At 44.0% G+C, this 18,601-nt stretch overlaps 1 protein-coding gene across 1 annotated transcript in view; it reads left to right on the forward strand.

The window, feature by feature from the left end:
* Window positions 1-18,601, forward strand: part of SLC35F4 (solute carrier family 35 member F4) — a 203,622-nt gene that overhangs the window by 13,379 nt on the left and 171,642 nt on the right. The window lies entirely within an intron of this gene.

The following is an 18,601-nucleotide window of genomic DNA, read 5'->3' on the forward strand; positions in this document are numbered from 1 at the left end:
GATAACAGGACTAACCCTTTGAACAGGGCAGTGGTCCCACTTAGCACAAGTGGCCATCCCTTTGAGAAGGGCAATGGCTCTTAGTAAACAACTTTAAGGGGCCCTCCCTTTGAGAAGGGCAGTGGCCCTGGTAAACAACTTAACAGCCAGGGAAGGGGCAGCCACAGGAGGAGAACAAAATGGAGTATGGGGACAGGTGTAAGGAACAAAATGGAATAGGGGGATAGCTGTAACGGACACCTAGTAAAAAGAAATAAAGATATAAACCCTGGCAGAAGGCTGGGAAGTGGGCACGTGACACCCCAGCCCCCACATCGGCTCTGCTTCTGGGTATGAGAAAGCAGTTAGTTAATTCTCAATCCTTGGCCTCCCTCAGGAGACTACCAGCAAATATAGCTGGCCACCACTTTTTTGTTTAACTTTTTTTTCTCCCCTTCATCCTGTTTCCATTCTTCCACTGGAAAAAGTAGGCCAAAAAAAAATGTTTCTGAAAACTGAAAAATTTCTGTTTTTTTGTCAAAAACCTGGAAAATTTCACAACCCCCGCAATGTTTGTTTTGGGGAAAAAGGCCTATTCATCAAAACCTTTTTTTCAAATGAAAAACTTTGACTAGTTCTGCCAGCAAGGCATAGCAATTCAAGCCAATGCGGTAGGAACACTTGTCCGTGGAGAACAGAGTGCCGCACGGGGTATGTCTACACAGCATTGTGGAGTGAGTCTCCCAGTTTAGGTCGATTGACTTGGGCTAGCAGGGCTCACACCAGTGCTCTACAAATCTCTGTATTGACAGTGCTTTCAGGTTGCAGCTTGGGCTCAGAAGCCTGAGTCTGTCGACCTGGGCTGGGAGCCTTGCTCCAAAATGCTGTGTAGACATGCCCATAGTCACAACTTTCAGTCAATGTCTAGCTGGGCTAGATTCTCATTGGTGACCAGAAGGTGTGAGACACTATCTTATCTGAAGCACCTGCAGTGTCTGAGTGCCCAATTTTTAAAAGATCTAGGCACCTAAAGAGACAGATGGACACCTTGTGGGATTTTGAAAAGTGCCTCATTGCCTTACATGGATTTTTGCATCTTTAGGTACCTAAACACCTTTAAAAATCTGCCTCTAGGTGCTTAAGTAACAACCAGAAGCAACATACAAAGTAAACACAGTATTTGTGCAGCTTTACTCTAGCTGGGCTGAATTCTTCCTAGATCCCTTTAAAAGCAGCAAAGAATCCTGTGGCACCTTATAGACTAACAGACATTTGGAGCATGAGCTTTCGTGGGTGAATACCCACTTCGTCACATGTATGTGACTAGTAGGTCCTATACACTGTATGTGACAAAGTAGGTATTCACCCATGAAAGCTTATGCTCCAAAACATCTGTTAGTCTATAAGGTGCCACAGGACTCTTTTGCTACTTTACAGATCCAGACTAACACGGCTACCCCTCTAATACTAGATCCTTTACCAATTCAATGAGAGTCGTAAAGTTTATTTTATTACAATATTGATTTAAATTGGGTTTAAATCTTGTCATGCATAAAAATGGTAAAATTCTTCAGATTTCAAAAGTCTGTGCTTGTTTCCATGAAGTTCAAGAGCAAAGTAGCTACATTTTGAACAAAATATTTGTTAGCTAGATTGTCACCACTTTCCCGTTTTGCGGCTAAAGGAACATCTTTGTTCTTTGTAAGCTTCCACAGAAGCTTGAGGGTAAAATGGACCAATCACTTATTTATAAAATGCTTTGTTTCTTTTTAACGACATCTAAATTACTTACATTTGAAAAATGTCAGCTTCCTGTACCTTATTTTTCTTTCTCTGTATTGTGTAGTATGAAAACTGGACAAAGTCCAAATGACTTCTGTAGATGTTTTCATTTTAAGATTTACATTCTAATGGTCACATTTTTGGAAATGTTCAGCTCCCATTTATACACTTAAATACAATGGTCATGTCTTCTGTACGTTGCATTTAGGTGCCTAAATGGAACTGAGCTCCCTGGTTACAAGTGCACAATTCTGCTCATAATTGCACGGCATTAACTTCCATTGGAGCGCCATACAAGTTAAAACTATAGTAGCTGAACCCCTGTAGTTGAGGGCAAAATAATGTTTATTGACATCTTGTTTGGTCAAGGTCAAAAGGAGCTGATTTGATATTAATGTGAATCATGTGGTAATATCTATGATGATCTTAACGATAGAATCATAGGACTGGGAGGAACCTTGAGAGGTTATCTAGTCCAGTTCCCTGCTCTCATGGCAGGACTAAGTATTATCCAGACCATTCCTGACAGGTGTTTGCCTAACCTGCTCTGAAAAATCTCCAATGATGGAGATTCCACAACCTCCCTAGGCAATTTATTCCAGAGCTTAATCACCCTGACAGTTAGGAAGTTTTTCCTAATGTCCAACCTAAATATTCCTTGCTGCAATTTAGACCTAATGCTTCTTGTCCTATACTCAGAGGTTAAGGAGAACAATTTACCTCCCATCTCCTTATAGCAACCTTTTGCATACTTGAAAACTGTTATTGTGTCCCCTCTCAGTATTCTCTTCTCCAGACTAAACAAACCCAATTATTTAAATCTTCCCTCACAGGTCATGTTTTCTAGACCTTTAATTATTTTCGTTGTTCTTCTCTGGATTCTCTCCAGTTTGTCCACATCCTTCCTGAAATGTGGCACCCAGAACTGGACACAATACTCCAGCTGAGGCCGAATCATTGCTGAGTACAGCAGAAGAATTGCTTCTTCTGTCTTGCTTACAACACTCCCACTAATACATCCCAGAATGATGTTTGCTTTTTTTGCAACAATGTTACGCTGTTGACTGATATTAAGCTTGTGATCCCCTATGACCCCCAGATCCCTTTATGCAGTGCTCCTTCCTAGACAGTCATTTCCCATTTTGTATGTGTGCAACTGATTGTTCTGTCCTAAGTAGAGTCACACTCACTCATGCCCATCACCCCAATCGGGGTATGGGCCGCCAACCACAGATCTCCAGAGTCTTCTATCCTGGGCCATTCGCTCTAGCTGGTTCCAGGTATAGCCCATTTTTTTGCTATCAGCCTGAAGGTCGCGTCGCCAGGTGTTTCTTGGACGCTAATCAAAATGAAATTACAACTTATCTAGACTAAGAACCTGATTTTAATAGGTGCACCTTAGCAGCAGTGGGGGGGGGGGGGGGGCCGAAGCTGGCAGCCCAGGATCCAGCTCCCAAGGAAGCCAAGGGATGGTGGCTGCAGCAGTGGAATACAGCTGAAAGCAGAGAGCCCTGAGGCAAAGCCACAGGAGCAGAGCTTAGTAGCAGCACAAACTTATTTTTAAGCGGCAAAACTGCCGCAGAGTTTGGAGAGGTTTTAAGACACAGACCAAGGTTTAGCTTGAGTCTGTGCTGGGGAGACAGAGCCAGCAGCTAAAATAATAAAATAAAAAGTATAGAAAGTTTCACAAGGGAAACCAGCCCCAAGGTAACAGCGCAAGGCAGAAGCAGCAAGAACATCAGAAGCTAGGTACGGTCTTGATAATCAGGAGATCTCTCAGGCAGCAACGTTCTTGTGGAAGGGAGTTTAAAAACGGGGTACGCTCATATAACAACGAGAGCGGAGAGAGGGCCCCCAAAGACTCCTAGCTGATCAGACCAGGTGGCAAAGCAAGGACCTTCTCTGGGGTCTGATCAGAAATGTCTTGATTTAAAGGCCAAACTTAGGCAGTTTCCCACCAGTACTTTTGATTGCTCCTCTATACAGGGGAGGAGAGGAGCAGGGAAAAACCTGCAGGTGAGCACAGAGACATGCTGGGCAGAGTCCTGTGCAGTAGGTGACTCAAAAGACATGAGCCTATGGCTCATGCCCAGGATCTAAAGACACAATAGGTCTTGCAAGCTCTGGACATTGCCTACCCTACACCGAGCCCAGGTTTAACAAGGTGATAACAGACTAACCTTTTGAACAGGGCAGTGGTCCCACTTACACAAGTGGCCATCCTTTGAGAAGGCAATGGCTCTTAGTAAACAACTTTAAGGGGCCCTCCCTTGAGAAGGGCAGTGGCCCTGGTAAACAACTTAACAGCCAGGGAAGGGGCAGCCACAGAGGAGAACAAAATGGAGTATGGGGACAGGTGTAAGGAACAAAATGGAATAGGGGATAGCTGTAACGGACACCTAGTAAAAAGAATAAAGATATAAAACCCTGGCAGAAGGCTGGGAAGTGGGCACGTGACACCCCAGCCCCCACATCGGCTCTGCTTCTGGGTATGAGAAAGCAGTAGTAATTCTCAATCCTTGGCTCCCTCAGGAAGACTACCAAGCAAATATAGGGGCCACCACTTTTTTGTTATAACTTTTTTTCTCCCTTCATCCTGTTTCCATTCTCCACTGGAAAAAGTAGGCCAAAAAAAAATGTTTCTGAAAACTGAAAAATTTCGTGTTTTTTGTCAAAAACCTGGAAAATTTCACAACCGCGAATGTTTGTTTGGGAAAAGGCCTATTCATCAAAACCTTTTTTTCAATGAAAAACTTTGACTAGTTCTGCCAGCAAGGCATAGCATTCAAGCCAATGCGGTGGGAACACGGTCCGTGAGAACAGAGTGCCGCACGGGTATGTCTACACAGCATTGTGGAGTGAGTCTCCAGTTAGGTCGATTGACTTGGGCTAGCAGGGCTCACCACCAGTGCCTCTAGCTAAATCTCTGTATTGGACAGTGCTTCAGGTTGCAGCTTGGGCTCAGAAGCCTGAGTCCTGTCGCACTGGGCTGGGAGCCTTGCTCAAAATGCGTGTTAGACAGGCCCATAGTCACAACTTTCAGTCAATGTCTAGCTGGGCTAGATTCTCATTGGGTGACCAGAAGGTGTGAGACACTATCTTATCTGTAGCACCTGCCAGTGTCTGAGTGCCCAATTTTTAAAAGATCTAGGCACCTAAAGAGACAGAGGACACCTTGTGGGATTTTGAAAATGTGCCTCATTGCCTTACATGGATTTTGCATCTTTAGGTACCTAAACACCTTTAAAATCTGCTCTAGTGCTTAAGTAAACAACCGAGAAAACATAAAAGTAATCACAGTATTTGTGCAGCTTACTCTAGCTGGGCTGAATTCTTTCCTAGATCCTTAAAGCAGCAAAGAATCCTGTGGCACCTTATAGACTAAGAGACATTTGGAGCATGAGCTTTCGTGGGTGAATACCACTTCGTCACATGTATGTGACTAGTAGGTCCTATACACATGTTGACAAAGTAGGTATCACCCATGAAAGCTTATGCTCCAAAACAATCTGTTAGTCTATAAGGTGCCACAGGACTCTTGCTACTTTACAGATCCAGACTAACACGCTAACCCCTCTAATACTAAGATCCCTTACCAATTCAATGAGAGTCGTAAAGTTATTTTATTACAATATTGATTTAAATTGGTTAAATCTTGTCATGCAAAAAATGGTAAAATTCTCAGGATTTCAAAAGTCTGTGCTTGTTTCCATGAAGTCAAGAGCAAAGTAGCTACATTTTGACAAAATATTTGTTAGCTAGATTGTCACCACTTTCCCGTTTGCGGCGTAAAGGAACATCTTTGTTCTTTGTAAGCTTCCACAGAAGCTTGAGGGTAAAATGGACCAAACTTATTTATAAAATGCTTTGTTTCTTTTTAACGACATCTAAATTACTACATTTGAAAATGCAGCTTCCTGTACTTATTTTTTTCTCTGTATTGGTAGTATGAAAACTGGACAAAGTCCAAATGACTCTGTAGATGTTTCATTTTAAGATTTACATTCTAATGGTCACATTTTGGAAATGTTCAGCTCCCATTTATAACACTTAATACAATGCATGTCTTCTGTACGTTGCATTTAGGTGCCTAAATGGAACTGAGCTCCCTGGTTACAAGTGCACAATTCTGCTCATAATGCACGGCATTTAACTCCATTGGAGCGCCATACAAGTTAACTATAGTAGCTGAACCCTGTAGTTGAGGGCAAAATAATGTATTGACATCTTGTTTGGTCAAGGTCAAAAGGAGCTGATTTGATATTAATGTGAATCATTGTTAATATCTATGATGATCTTAACGAATAGAACATAGGACTGGGAGGAACCTTGAGAGGTTATCTAGTCCAGTTCCCTGCTCTCATGGCAGACTAAGTATTATCCAAGACATTCTGACAGGTGTTTGCCTAACCTGCTCGGAAAAATCTCCAATGATGGGAGATTCCACAACTCCCTAGGCAATTTATTCAGAGCTAATCACCCTGACAGTTAGGAAAGTTTTTCTAATGTCCAACCTAAATATTCTTGCTGCAATTTAGACCTAATGCTTCTTGTCAACTCAGAGGTTAAGGAGAACAATTACCTCCTCTCCCTTATAGCAACCTTTTGCATACTTGAAAACTGTTATTTGTGTCCCTCTCAGATTCTCTTCTCCAGACTAAACAAACCAATTATTTAAATCTTCCCTCACAGGTCATGTTTTCTAGACCTTAATTATTTTCGTGTTCTTCTCTGGATTCCTCCATTTGTCCACATCCTTCCTGAAATGTGGCACCCAGAACTGACACAATACTCAAGCTGAGGCCGAATCATTGCTGAGTACAGCAGAAGAATTGCTTCTTCTTTCTTGCTTACAACATCCACTAATACATCCCAGAATGATGTTGCTTTTTTTGCAACAATGTACGCTGTTGACTGATATTAAGCTTGTGATCCCCTATGACCCCCAGATCCCTTATGCAGTACTCCTTCCAGACAGTCATTTCCCATTTTGTATGTGTGCAACTGATTGTTCTGTCTAAGTAGAGTACACTGCCTCACTCATGCCCATCACCCCAATCGGGGTATGGGCCGCCAACCACAGATCTCCAGAGTCTTCTATCCTGGGCCATTCGCTCTAGCTGGTTCCAGGTATAGCCCATTTTTTTGCTATCAGCCTGAAGGTCGCGTCGCCAGGTGTTTCTTGGACAGCCTCTTTTCCGCTTGTCTTGGGGGTTCCACTGCATTTTTCCTTCTTCAATTTCATCCTGTTTACTTCAGACCATTCTCCTGTTTGTCCAGATAATTTTGAATGTTTATCCTATCCTCCAAAGCACTTGCAATCCCTCCCAGCTTGGTATCGTTTGCAAACTTTATAAGTGTACTCTCTATGTCATTATCTAAATCATTGATGAAGATATTAAGCAGAACTGGACCAAGAACTGATCCCTGCAGGACCCCACTTGATATGCCCTTCTAGCTTGATTGTGAACCACTGATAAGTATTCTCTTGGAATAGTTTTCCCACCGGTTATGCACCCAACTCATAAGTCGCTCCATGTAGGTTGTATTTCCCTAGTATGTTTATGAGAAAGTCATGTGAGATAATATCAAAAGCCTTACTAAAGTCAAGATATACCATATCTACTGCTTCCCCCATCCACAAGGCTTGTTACTCTGTCAAAGAAAGCTATTAGATTGGTTTGACACAATTTGTTTTTGACCAATCCATGTTGACTGTTACTTATCACCTTTCTATTTTTTAGATGTTTGTAAATTGATTGCTTAATTATTTGCTCCATTATCTTTCCTGGTACTGAAGTTACACTGACTCGTCTGTAATTCCCCTGGTTGTCCTTATTCCCCTTTTTATAGATTGGCACTATATTTCTCTTTTTCCAGTCCTCTGGAATCTCTCCTGTCCTCCATGACTTTTCAAAGATAATTGCTAATGGCTCAGATATCTCCTCTGTCAGCTCCCTGAGTATTCTAGGATGTATTTCATCAGGCCCTGGAGACTTGAAGACGTCTAACTTGTCTAAATACTTTTTAACTTGCTCTTTCACTGTTTTACCCTCTGATCCTGCCTCATTTTCACTGGCATTCACTATGTTAGATGTCAAATCGCTACTAACCCTTTTGGTGAAAAAAGTCATTGAGCACATCTGCCATTTCCATGTTTTCTGTAAATGTCAGCAAAAATTTCAGAAACTCGAATGACATTGACTATGAATTTACACTCACTGGGATTTTGTATGAGATTCCTGTCTGCAATATGTATTGTTTGTAGAACTAAGTATTCTTGGCAAGCAAAAATATACTCTGAATTTTTGAAAGTTAAGATTACTGCTCTGCTTTGAAGTGTCATGCTGTTAATTGGGTTTTGGAGTAGATTTTGTTAAAAAAACAACAACAAAAGATGGACATTAATGTTTATCCCTTCATTCACTCCATATTAAAAACAAGAGACAGGCTACAAGGGAAAGAGTTAACATTGCAGGTTTTTAAAATAAAACTGGCACTAAAGAAACAAAACCAACAAGATACAAAAATCTGTTTAAAGACGCTTCCTCAACCGCCCCCCCTCCAGATTTACAAATCTGGGTCCACTGATTCATCCACATTAACTTTGATGAAAATCCTGCACCCAAATTTTCCAAATATCAGCACTAAAAGAAGCAAGGAAATTCAGAGATAAGAAGTTGCATCTTGCTGTGCCAAGATCCCTCATGCGACATCGTATCCACTGCACCATTGGAGGCTGATGATGTAGTATGCCATAGAACACAGCCGTCACAACTGTTATTTGCATTGGGCAACATGTTACTTTCACCTATTGCAGGACTTGTGTAACCAGACAATTATTTAACTGAATGATACTGACCTTCTTTGTAAAGTGCCTTGAAATCTGCTGATGAAAAGTGCTATATAAGATGCTAGTTGTTATTATTTATTAACGTCTCTTACAAAAGTAAGACCATAGACTTAGGGTGACCATATTTTCCTAAAGGCCTCCAACCCCTGCGGGGCCCTGAGTCCCCGCTGCCTCCTGCCCCCATGGGGCCGGCCCAAGGCCCACCTCTACTGCCCACCCACTCTGGGTTGGTGTTGCCACTCGTCCCCCTTCCCCCACACACGTTCCTCCATCCCTCGCTAGGGGTCAAACCCCACTTTCTTGGCAAAACTGATGATCGGTTGGCAAGAGCAAATGTGACAAATGCCCAGTTTTGCCAAAAGAGTCGGGACGGCCGGAACAGGGTTTAGAAAAGGGATTGTCCCGGCCAAAATGGGACATATGGTCACTCTACATAGACTATGCTATCCCCATCATTATATGTTGGTAAAGTGAATGCACTGGGGAGGGGGAGAAGCTAAAGTGGAACCAGGAATTGAAATTGGGGGGTGTTTGCATTTACCGGGGGTGTCAGGACCAATGAGATAAATAAAAGAGATATGAATAAAGTAAATGTTTTGTTAGGATTATGCAAACTTAACATAAGAATAATGGAAGTTACACCAGACACATAACAGGTCTAGATTTCTAAAAAAAATATACATTTAAAAAAAAGTATTTAATTTAAATTGACTTTTGAAAAGTAAGCCATCATGGAGTAAGAGGAAAGTCCTCTCACGGATCAGTAACTGGTTAAAAGATGGGAAACAAAGGGTAGGAATAAATTATCAGTTGTCAGAATGGAGAGAGATAAATAGTGGTATCCCTGAGGATCGTGGTACTGGGACTATTTACTGTTCAACCTATTCATAAATGATCTGGTTTTGAAAATGGGTAAACAGTGAGGTGGCAAAATTTGCAGATGATACAAACTATTCAAGATAGTTAAGTCCCAGGCAGACTGTGAAGAATTACAAAGGGATCTCATAAAACTGGGTGACTGGGCAACAAAAATGGCAGATGAAATTTAATGTTGATAAATGCAAAGTAATGCACATTGGAAAGCAATCTCAACTATACATACAAAATGATGGCATCTGAATTAGCTGTTAACACTCAATGAAAGATCTTGGAGTCATTGTGGATAGTTCTCTGAAAACATCCGCTCAATGTGCAGCAACAGTCACAAAAGCAAACAATGTTGGAATCATTAAGAAAGGGATAGATAAGACAGAAAATATCATATTGCCTCTATAATAAATCCATGGTACATGCACACCTTGAATAGTGGTGCAGATTCTGGTTCACCCATCCTAAAAATATATATATTGAATTGGAAAAGGTACAGAGTGGGCAACTAAAATGATCAGGGGTATGAAACAGGAGGAGAGATTAAAGTGACTGGGAATTTTCAGCTTAGAAAAGAGATGACTAATGGGATATGATAGAGGTCTACAAAATCTTGACTGGTGCAACAAGAAAGTGAATGGAGGAAATTTTATTTAATCCTTCACATAACACAAGAACTAGCAGTCACCCAATGAAATTTAATAGGCCAGCAGTTTTAAAAAAACAAAAGGAAGTACTTCTTCACACAATATAAGTCAGCCAGGGAACTCTTTGCCAGGGGATGCTGTGAAGACCAAAATTATAACAGGATTATAAAAAGAACTAGATAAATTCCTGGAGAACAGGTCCATCTGTGGCTATTAGCCAGGATGGGGAGGGATGCAATACCATGCTCTGAGTCCCTAGCCTGTTTGCCAGAAGCTGGGAATGGGCAACAGGGATGGTCACTTGATGATTACCTGTTCTGTTCATTCCTCTGAAGCACCTGGCCTTGACCACTGTTGTAAGACAGGGTACTGGGCTATATGGACCATTGGTTCTGACCCAGTATGACCATTCTTATGTAAAAATTATAATAATAAAAAATGCTTTAGTACAGAAACTCCCAACATAATGACCTCCCAAGATAACAACAATGTGAGATAACAACCTTGGCAAATAATGCATTTTATAAAATCTTGGCCTACTAGGAAACAATTTTATATAAGTTTCCATTCCCAGTCACAAATCTAGCATTCTGGAGCAAGTGACTAAAATATAGTCCAACAAACAAGTGTTTTAACATGCCCTTCACTTTTCCCTCCACCGCACACTCCACTCACCAGTGTTGTTGTCCTTGGTCAGTGGAGATTCAGAGTTCAGAGGTGCTTTCACGTGAGTACCACCGTGCCAGTGGTGGGGACAAGAAGGCACCTTGCTTGTTCCTCCAGCTGCTCACTGTTCGCTTGGCCACAGTCTGTTCGTGTTGTGCCACCGTTCATTTCCACCGCTCTGTTGCCAATGGCCCTGCGCAGTCACCTTCTGCTGCCACCTGCCACTGTGACTCTGCAAGTTGGTCTCTTGAGGTTCCACCAGCTCTCAGTGATTTCAGCTGAGCTCTCAGTGTAGGAACCTCGCTCGCTGCTAGTGCAGTCTGGGCTGTCTCTTACACAAAAACACTGTACCCACAGGAACACTGTCCCCACAACAGGACTAAGCACTTAGACCTGATTGTCCAGTGATTTCAGCTGCAGTGGTCACTTAAACAGAACAAAAAGATTCTCTATGGAGCCTAATCACTCTGTCTTTAAACAGTGGAGAAGGACAGGTCCCACCCTCTCTCTTGATGCCTTCAAATCATCACAGGTAAGTACAGTTCTACTGCCCTTTACTCATACAATTAAGTAACAACATTTCATCCCTTCATTCCCCCCCATTCAAGTCGGTTTGTTAAACCCAGCCCCAGCCCCATCAAAATCTATCACTTGGACAACACAGATCTGTTTGCTGGATAACCTAGTTTAGATACGTTTGAATGTAACCTATAATCTGGCCCTGAAGCCTTTCCCCAGCCCCAGCTCTCACTAAGCTGTCAGGGAGAGCTTCAATTTAGACGTTTGCTTACAAATCATCAATTTGAACTATAGGTTAGGCCACAACATCACTCGAAATGAATGCACTCTGGACATATCATAAAAAAAAACAGCTGTACAAGATAAGGAAGCTAGTCTATGTTCATGAGGGGTGTAGGGAAATCACTGAGTGGAAGACAGGAAACTGGGAGAGTAGTTCTGTTCCTTGCTTTGTTAGAAACTTCTCTGGGCTAATCACTGCCTGCTCCTACCTTAGTTTCCAAACAGTCACTAAATTGGTATGTAACTAGCTCACAAAACTTGGGGGGGTATTGGGGAAATCCAGGGGGGTTGTACCCCCCCCCCCCCCGCGAGGGGTGTAGGGAAATCACTGAGTGGAAGACAGGAAACTGGGAGAGTAGTTCTGTTCCTTGCTTTGTTAGAAACTTCTCTGGGCTAATCACTGCCTGCTCCTACCTTAGTTTCCACTGCTATTGTTGGAGAGTTAGTAACATTTTTAGCTCTGAATGTCCTTAATTGTGCGGGGTGGAGGGTATACAACATTGCAGCCCAAAACTGCATAACTATATCAGTGGTGTCCAGAAAGTTCAGTTAGACATGGATGGACCTTGTTACATGAAGTGCCACCTCACCGAGCCAGCATTTCCAAGGCAGGTACCTAAACGTACGACATGGACGCGCAGAGGGGTACTCAGATGCACTACTAACCAGTGTGTGTGAGGGATTATATAGGATTTGCAGTGCCCACAGAAACATTACAGGCATAACTTAGAGTGCCTTTGAAAACTTGCTCCTTGCTGATTATTCTAATAAAACATTTATACAGTGCATAAATTTACATGGCACTTTACAAACATAGGTAAGACATTCCCAGCACTGAAGAGTTTACAGTCTTAATAAGACAAGCCAGGCAAACTTGTCCTGGTGGGAGTGGAAAAGAAACCCAGCAGCACTGCTGAGGAGTCCCTGCACATGTACAACACGAAGGCGAGATCCAGGGTTTGGGTTTGGCTCAGTTTAATGATGAGGAGCCAATAACCTATTTAGATGTTAAGTTTTTTTGGGGCAGGGTTTGTCTCTCTGTTTGTACTGCACCCAGCACAATGGGGCCCCAATCACAGTTGGGGACACAATAGGATACTGCAATAGTGGTATTTAAAACAGGCCCTCTATAAAGAGAGAGAGGGGTCATTTGCATGGGTCCAGGTTTGGATTCCACAGCTTCTCCTACTTCAGGGATGTTCAGAAGTGAGGGATGGTTCTAGGCCCGGTTCTAGACAAAAGCGAAGCCCTACCCAGTTCTTTTTCCATTTTCCTCCATTGAACACTACTCTCAAGCTGGATATCAGGGCCCCAGACTCTGCTCTGCTCCATCTGCCTCACCCTGCTCAGTGGTACAAAGTAGTGCTAACCCCAGTGCAGCAGGATCACCCCAGCGCAGGGAAAACTCCTGTGGGGTTTACCTGCCATAATGGCACCTATGCTACACACCCTCTGTGTGGCTGGCAGAGAGGGTATGGCCAGGGGAAAAGATGTAGCTGGGCATATCTGCACCCTGATGTTCCCCACGCCGTGGCATTTCCCAACTGACATGGTGAGCCTCTGGGACCGGTGACAGCTGGGGTAACTCAGAGCAGCCTGCAGGCTGTCATTTACAATGGCCCTGCGTGGGGGTGAGATGTGGAGCGTGCAGAGATCCTCAGATGACAGTTGCAGCCCCACACTTTATCTCCTCTGATGTATTCAGAGGCCGGCTTCCCTAGAGGCCAGGCAGAGGAAGGCTGACTCTGAGTGTGAACTGAAAATCTGCAATGTCAGGTCCCCTGCTGCACTTACATTTCCTGTAGGTTGAGTGGATTAGGCCATTGATCTTGCCCTCTCCCCCGCCCTCTGTCAGCGACGGGTATTGGGCAGGTTGGGGTGGAGATCTGTTAGGAAATATATTTGGTGCCTTTGTTGTAATGGGGCCTTTTTTTGGGAAGAGGAGGAGCAAAAATTGTGTCTGTGTATCCAAAGCTGGCGAACACATGATTGCTGTTTCCAGCCTAGGTTTGAGGACAAGGTTTGACATCATTTGTACTCTATAATTTATGACATTTTGTAGCAGGCTGTTAGGGGCTGGAAGTAAGTGGTAGGGATGATTCTAAAGGAAAAGAATGGCAGAGCGTTTTGTAGTAGGTCTGTAACGTGTAGGTTTCTGGAGCAGTTTGCTCAGCTTAAAGCCGTTTGCTCTCTTAAGAACTTCACACTCTCTATTTTCACCACCACTGTGTTTTTGCTCCCTGGCATGTGTACCTCTCTCTCGGGTGGCTTGGAGGCATTTCTCTGTTCCCATATATTACAGAATTCCTTCTGATTCTTTTTTTCTTTTACTGCCAGCCCCATGGATGGTGATTCCACAGCTACTGCATGAGGGTAATGTCTGTTGACGGACAGAATCGGACCCTGTATTTTTATTCAAAGGCATATGGGTAATAATGAAGGGAAGGAGAGAGAAATATAAAGGATAGATCCATCTGGTGTGAAATAGGGATTATCCTGGAACAAAGAGAACATCTCTCTTACTCCTCACAGATTCAGTATGGTCCAGTGGGTGGGGTACTGGATTGAGGATCAAGCAACATTGGTACTGTTCCCAGGTCTACTACCTTGGAAAAGTCACTTAATTTCTGTGTCTGTGTTTTCCCTCCCACACTTTGTCTCTTCAGGGCACTGGCTGTCTTTTACGATGTGTCTGCGCTGGGTTGGGACTTTGAGTGCTACTGGAATATAAATTGCAATAATGGTCCCTCATAAAAGTTTCAAGTTTTGGCCTGAAATTGGATCAGTAAGAGGTTAATTTGCAGGCATGCCAGTATTAGTAAAAAACTCCAAACTATTATATGCTATGGCAGGAAGCCAGTTCAGGTTTAAAGTTAATAAAAATGGAGTGAATGCAGGAATTCTTATCAAATATTCATGACTATCATCTATACTTATTTGAAATAATAAAATCCAATCTTAATTTCATATTTGCAAAATAACTGCCTTTGCTTATTAGCTCTATTTCTCTGCCTGGGTAATGTAAAGATGATAGTTCATGTTTTATCTACTTTGAAGAGATGTTATTAGGCTCACAAATATGCCAGGGCCTCTTGGGAATAAAAGGGAAGATTTTTTTTTTTTTTACCTTGCAGATTGAAATAAAGGATAGCGCAGTCATTGCAGACATCTCTTTGGCTGCTAAAGGAAATGTTCAGGAAAACTGTGCATGGAAGAGCTCATTGATGCATACAGTGCTGCCATAATCCAGGGGTGGATGTAACACTCTGAGTAGCTGTGTGTCTTTAGTTAAAAATTAAGAATAAGGAAATGATCCCATGCCTGTTTATTTAAAGAATTAAATTCCTATCAATGATTTCGCTCTACTCGCACTGCAGAGGGTTGCCAGTCATTACATTTCCGACCTGCATAGAAAGTTAGCATGTGACATTGCTGTGACCAAGCTAAATAAGGAAAACACTCCAGGATTTTATCAGTATAATTCAGAACAGGTTTTTCTTTGGTTGCACTTGATTATTTTGCTGTGTGACGTCCCCCACTCTCCCAAAAGCAACTGATGATTTTTATACTGCCATGTGGCGACAGCATGCAGACTTTTTAGTTGCTGTTTTCGCACAAACTAATGTAAAGTCTGACATCCCTTTGAAGGGTTGTTTTTATCCAGTGCTGCTATTTTTATTTGAGGGTTGTTCTGCACTAGAATTTTTTCCCCTTTAGTTTGTCCTCATCTGCCCTGAATTTTCTGAAATGTTTTCAGATCAGATTACAACAGATCAATTGCTCTTTCCTTATTTGTCCCCTCCTCCCAAAAGTAACTTTGGCCTGAGCCACTCTTACCTGAATTTAGTTGGGGGATAATTTGTGACTGCAAGTCGTTGCTTTTCCTAGACTCAGATTACAGTAGTCTTTGGAGAAATTGCAGTTAGAAGCCTTGGCCCGCAAGATCTGTTGGGTTGTCCATATCACTGTGAAAGGAATGTACGTAATTGTGTGCAGTTGTTCAAATCTGGCACTAGGGCTTAGAAATTGTGCAAAGATCTAGCCTGTAAAAAATATAGTGAAATATAATTCACAAATACATTGAACGTGGGTTTACGGTGGATTAGGTAAGCTCTGTGCAGCCTTGAAGGCAAACTTGGAAACTAAGAGAGCACATGTATAAAAAGAAATATTGAAGTTACTGTACAAGTAAATTTAGAGACCCTAGACCTTTTATAAAAAAAACAAGGAGTCTGGTGGCACCTTAAAGACTAACAGATTTATTTGGGCATAAGCTTTTGTGGGTAAAAAACCTCACTTCTTCAGATGCATGGAGAAGGTGCCACTGGACTCCATGTTGTTTCTGTGGATACAGACTAACACGGCCACCCCCTGATACTAGACCTTTTATGCTGCTTTGATTGCATAAAGAGGGCCATAACTGCCCTTAGGGAATACCTACGTGTACAGGGACTTCTTGAGTAATATAGAGCTGCTGCAGTAGCCATGTGCTATTGCTGTCATAGTCTGTGGTGTCAGGGGGCGTGTTGGGGAGGTAGAGGGCATTGCCTGAGTTCTCCAGGAATTTTAGGTGATGGACTGTCCATAAGGTGCCACTTCAGCTAGAATGTAAATTAGAGCAGACTAGAGGCTGCTCTAATTTATATTAGAGGCTAGGCAAGGCTCCAGGCAACCTGAGAGTAGAAGTAGTTCACAGGTGGCTCTAAGCCACATACTGCATTTTGTATCAAGTGCAGGAATAAGCCCTGGACAACCAGGTCCCCAGTGTATGTGAAAGTTGCCTGGTGACAGCCTTAAAGAATGGAGTCCTCTTCTTAGTCACAGAACCGATGCAGCATGGGCAGCAGGGCAAGCCTCCTTGCCATGCCCAGCGATCTGCTTCGACTCTGCTCAGGAAGGACCAGCTCTAGGGGGCAGTAGTTTAGTCTTCATCTCAGCTATCCCAAGAGAACAGGGGTCAGGTTAGGTCATCAACACCCCCAGGCATTTGCTGCCTAGTATATAAATGAGTGTACTGGTTTCTGCAGTGGATATGGTCAGTGCATCCTGGAGAGGATAGCTCTCCTGCTCAAAGTAGCCACATGCTTATACACCTCTACCCCGATATAACAGGACCCGATATAACAAGGGTTCACATACAACACGGAAAAGCAGCGCTCCGGCGGATCAGCGCGTCAGCTCCCAGCTGCGGTGCTCCACTTCCCGCCACCGGTGAGTGCAGAGAGGTTGGGAAAAGGACGCCCCCCCCCCCCCTTACTCACTTGCGGCGGAAAGTGGAGTGCTGCAGCTGAGAGGGGCAGAGTGGAGCGGGCTGGGCTGCTCTGCTTCCGCCGTTGTTGGTGAGCACGATACCTTTCCCCAACCCCCCACCCCGCCTCCCCAGTGACACATCTGGGGCCGAGGCAAGGAAAGCAGAGTGGGCTGGGGTCGCAGCACTCTGCTTCCCACTGCAGGTGAGTATGGGGGGTGTCCTTTCCCCAACCTCCCAGCACTCACTGGCAGCAGCGGAAGTGGAGCACCGTAGCTGGGAGCTGGAGTGGAGTGGGCTGGGGCTGGGCTCCTCTGCTTCCTGCCACTGCAGGTGACTGCCTGTCAGGGGGAGGGAGTGTGTGGATAGGGGGCAGGGCAGTCAGGGGACAAGGAGCAGGGGGGCCAAAGCAAGTTCGATATAACGCGGTCTCACCTATAGGCCACGTCTAGACTACCCGCCGTATCGGCGGTTTAAAATCAATTGCTCGGGGATCGATATGTCGTGTCTCATCTAGACGCGATATATCGATCCCTGAGCGCGCTTATATCGATTCCGGAACTCCACCAACCCCAATGGAGTTCCGGAATCGACTTGGCGAGCCACGGACATCGATCCCGCGCGGTGAGGACGGGTGAGTAAATCGATTTTAGATGTTCGACTTCAGCTACGTTATTCATGTAGCTGAAGTTGCGTATCTAAAATCGATTTTCCACCGTAGTGTAGAACAGCCCATAGTGCGGTAAAATTTTTTGGCTCCAGAGGACGGCGTTATATCAGGGTAGAGGTGTATATGAATTGTTTACAAAGCGGTGGGTTGAGAACGGATATAAAGAGGCGCACAGAGGAAGCTGTTTGCAGTGCATGCACAACAGAAGTATTTCTTTTATAAAGAGAGCATGTCTGTGCTGTAAAGTACCTTAGCTGAAACCCAAAACATGGGAGTCCGGACAAGGGACTGTACTAAAATAACTTTATTTAATTTAATCTCTAGGGCACTGTTTCAGCTCACTTTATATGAAAGTTACGTTTATAAAGAGATGACTGAAAGATGTTATAACCATATTCCAGACGTGAGTTGTATGCAGTATAAATGATTATAAGCACATCAACGGAAGGCGTTCCAGAGGATTACAGATGATCTGTCAATCTACTTGCCTTTAATGCTCAGTGTCTGAAGTGGGCTAGGGGCAGTCCAGGGCCAGGGCTGGACTTCTCACAGGGGAACAGTAGCCTGGAGATCCAATTCAAGGGGACAGGTTGGCAGGACAGTTAGGCAAGGTGGCATGGCAAGGTGCTGTAGGCAACAACCAGCAGACAGTGGCCTGTTGCTCAGATAGCTTTCTCTTCCTGTGGTGGTCGTTATATAGTCTGGGAACCCCACGAGAATGATGTCTGTCCAGCCAGTTGGCCCTGGGTGTGGTGGGGGTCTGTAAGCCTTTAGCACAAACAGGGCCACCCAGAGGATTCAGGGGGCCTGGGGTCTTCGGTGGTGGGGGGCCCCCAACCTTCAAATTGCTGCCGAAGACCCAGCGCTTTGGCAACGGGTCCCAGGGCGGAAGGATCTCCCACTGCGGGTCTTCGGGGCACTTCAGGGGCAGGTCCCGAAGCGGAAGGACCCCCCGCCACCGAAGACCTGCAGTGGAAGAAGCTCTGGGGGCCCGGGACCTGCAAGAGTTTTCTGGGGCCCCCGGAGCAAGTGGAGGACCCCATTCCAGGGCCCCCGAAAAACTCTCATGGGGGCCCCTGTGAGGCCTG

This window comes from Chelonoidis abingdonii, chromosome 4 (genome assembly GCF_003597395.2).
Source record: "Chelonoidis abingdonii isolate Lonesome George chromosome 4, CheloAbing_2.0, whole genome shotgun sequence".
NCBI lineage: Eukaryota > Metazoa > Chordata > Testudines > Testudinidae > Chelonoidis > Chelonoidis abingdonii.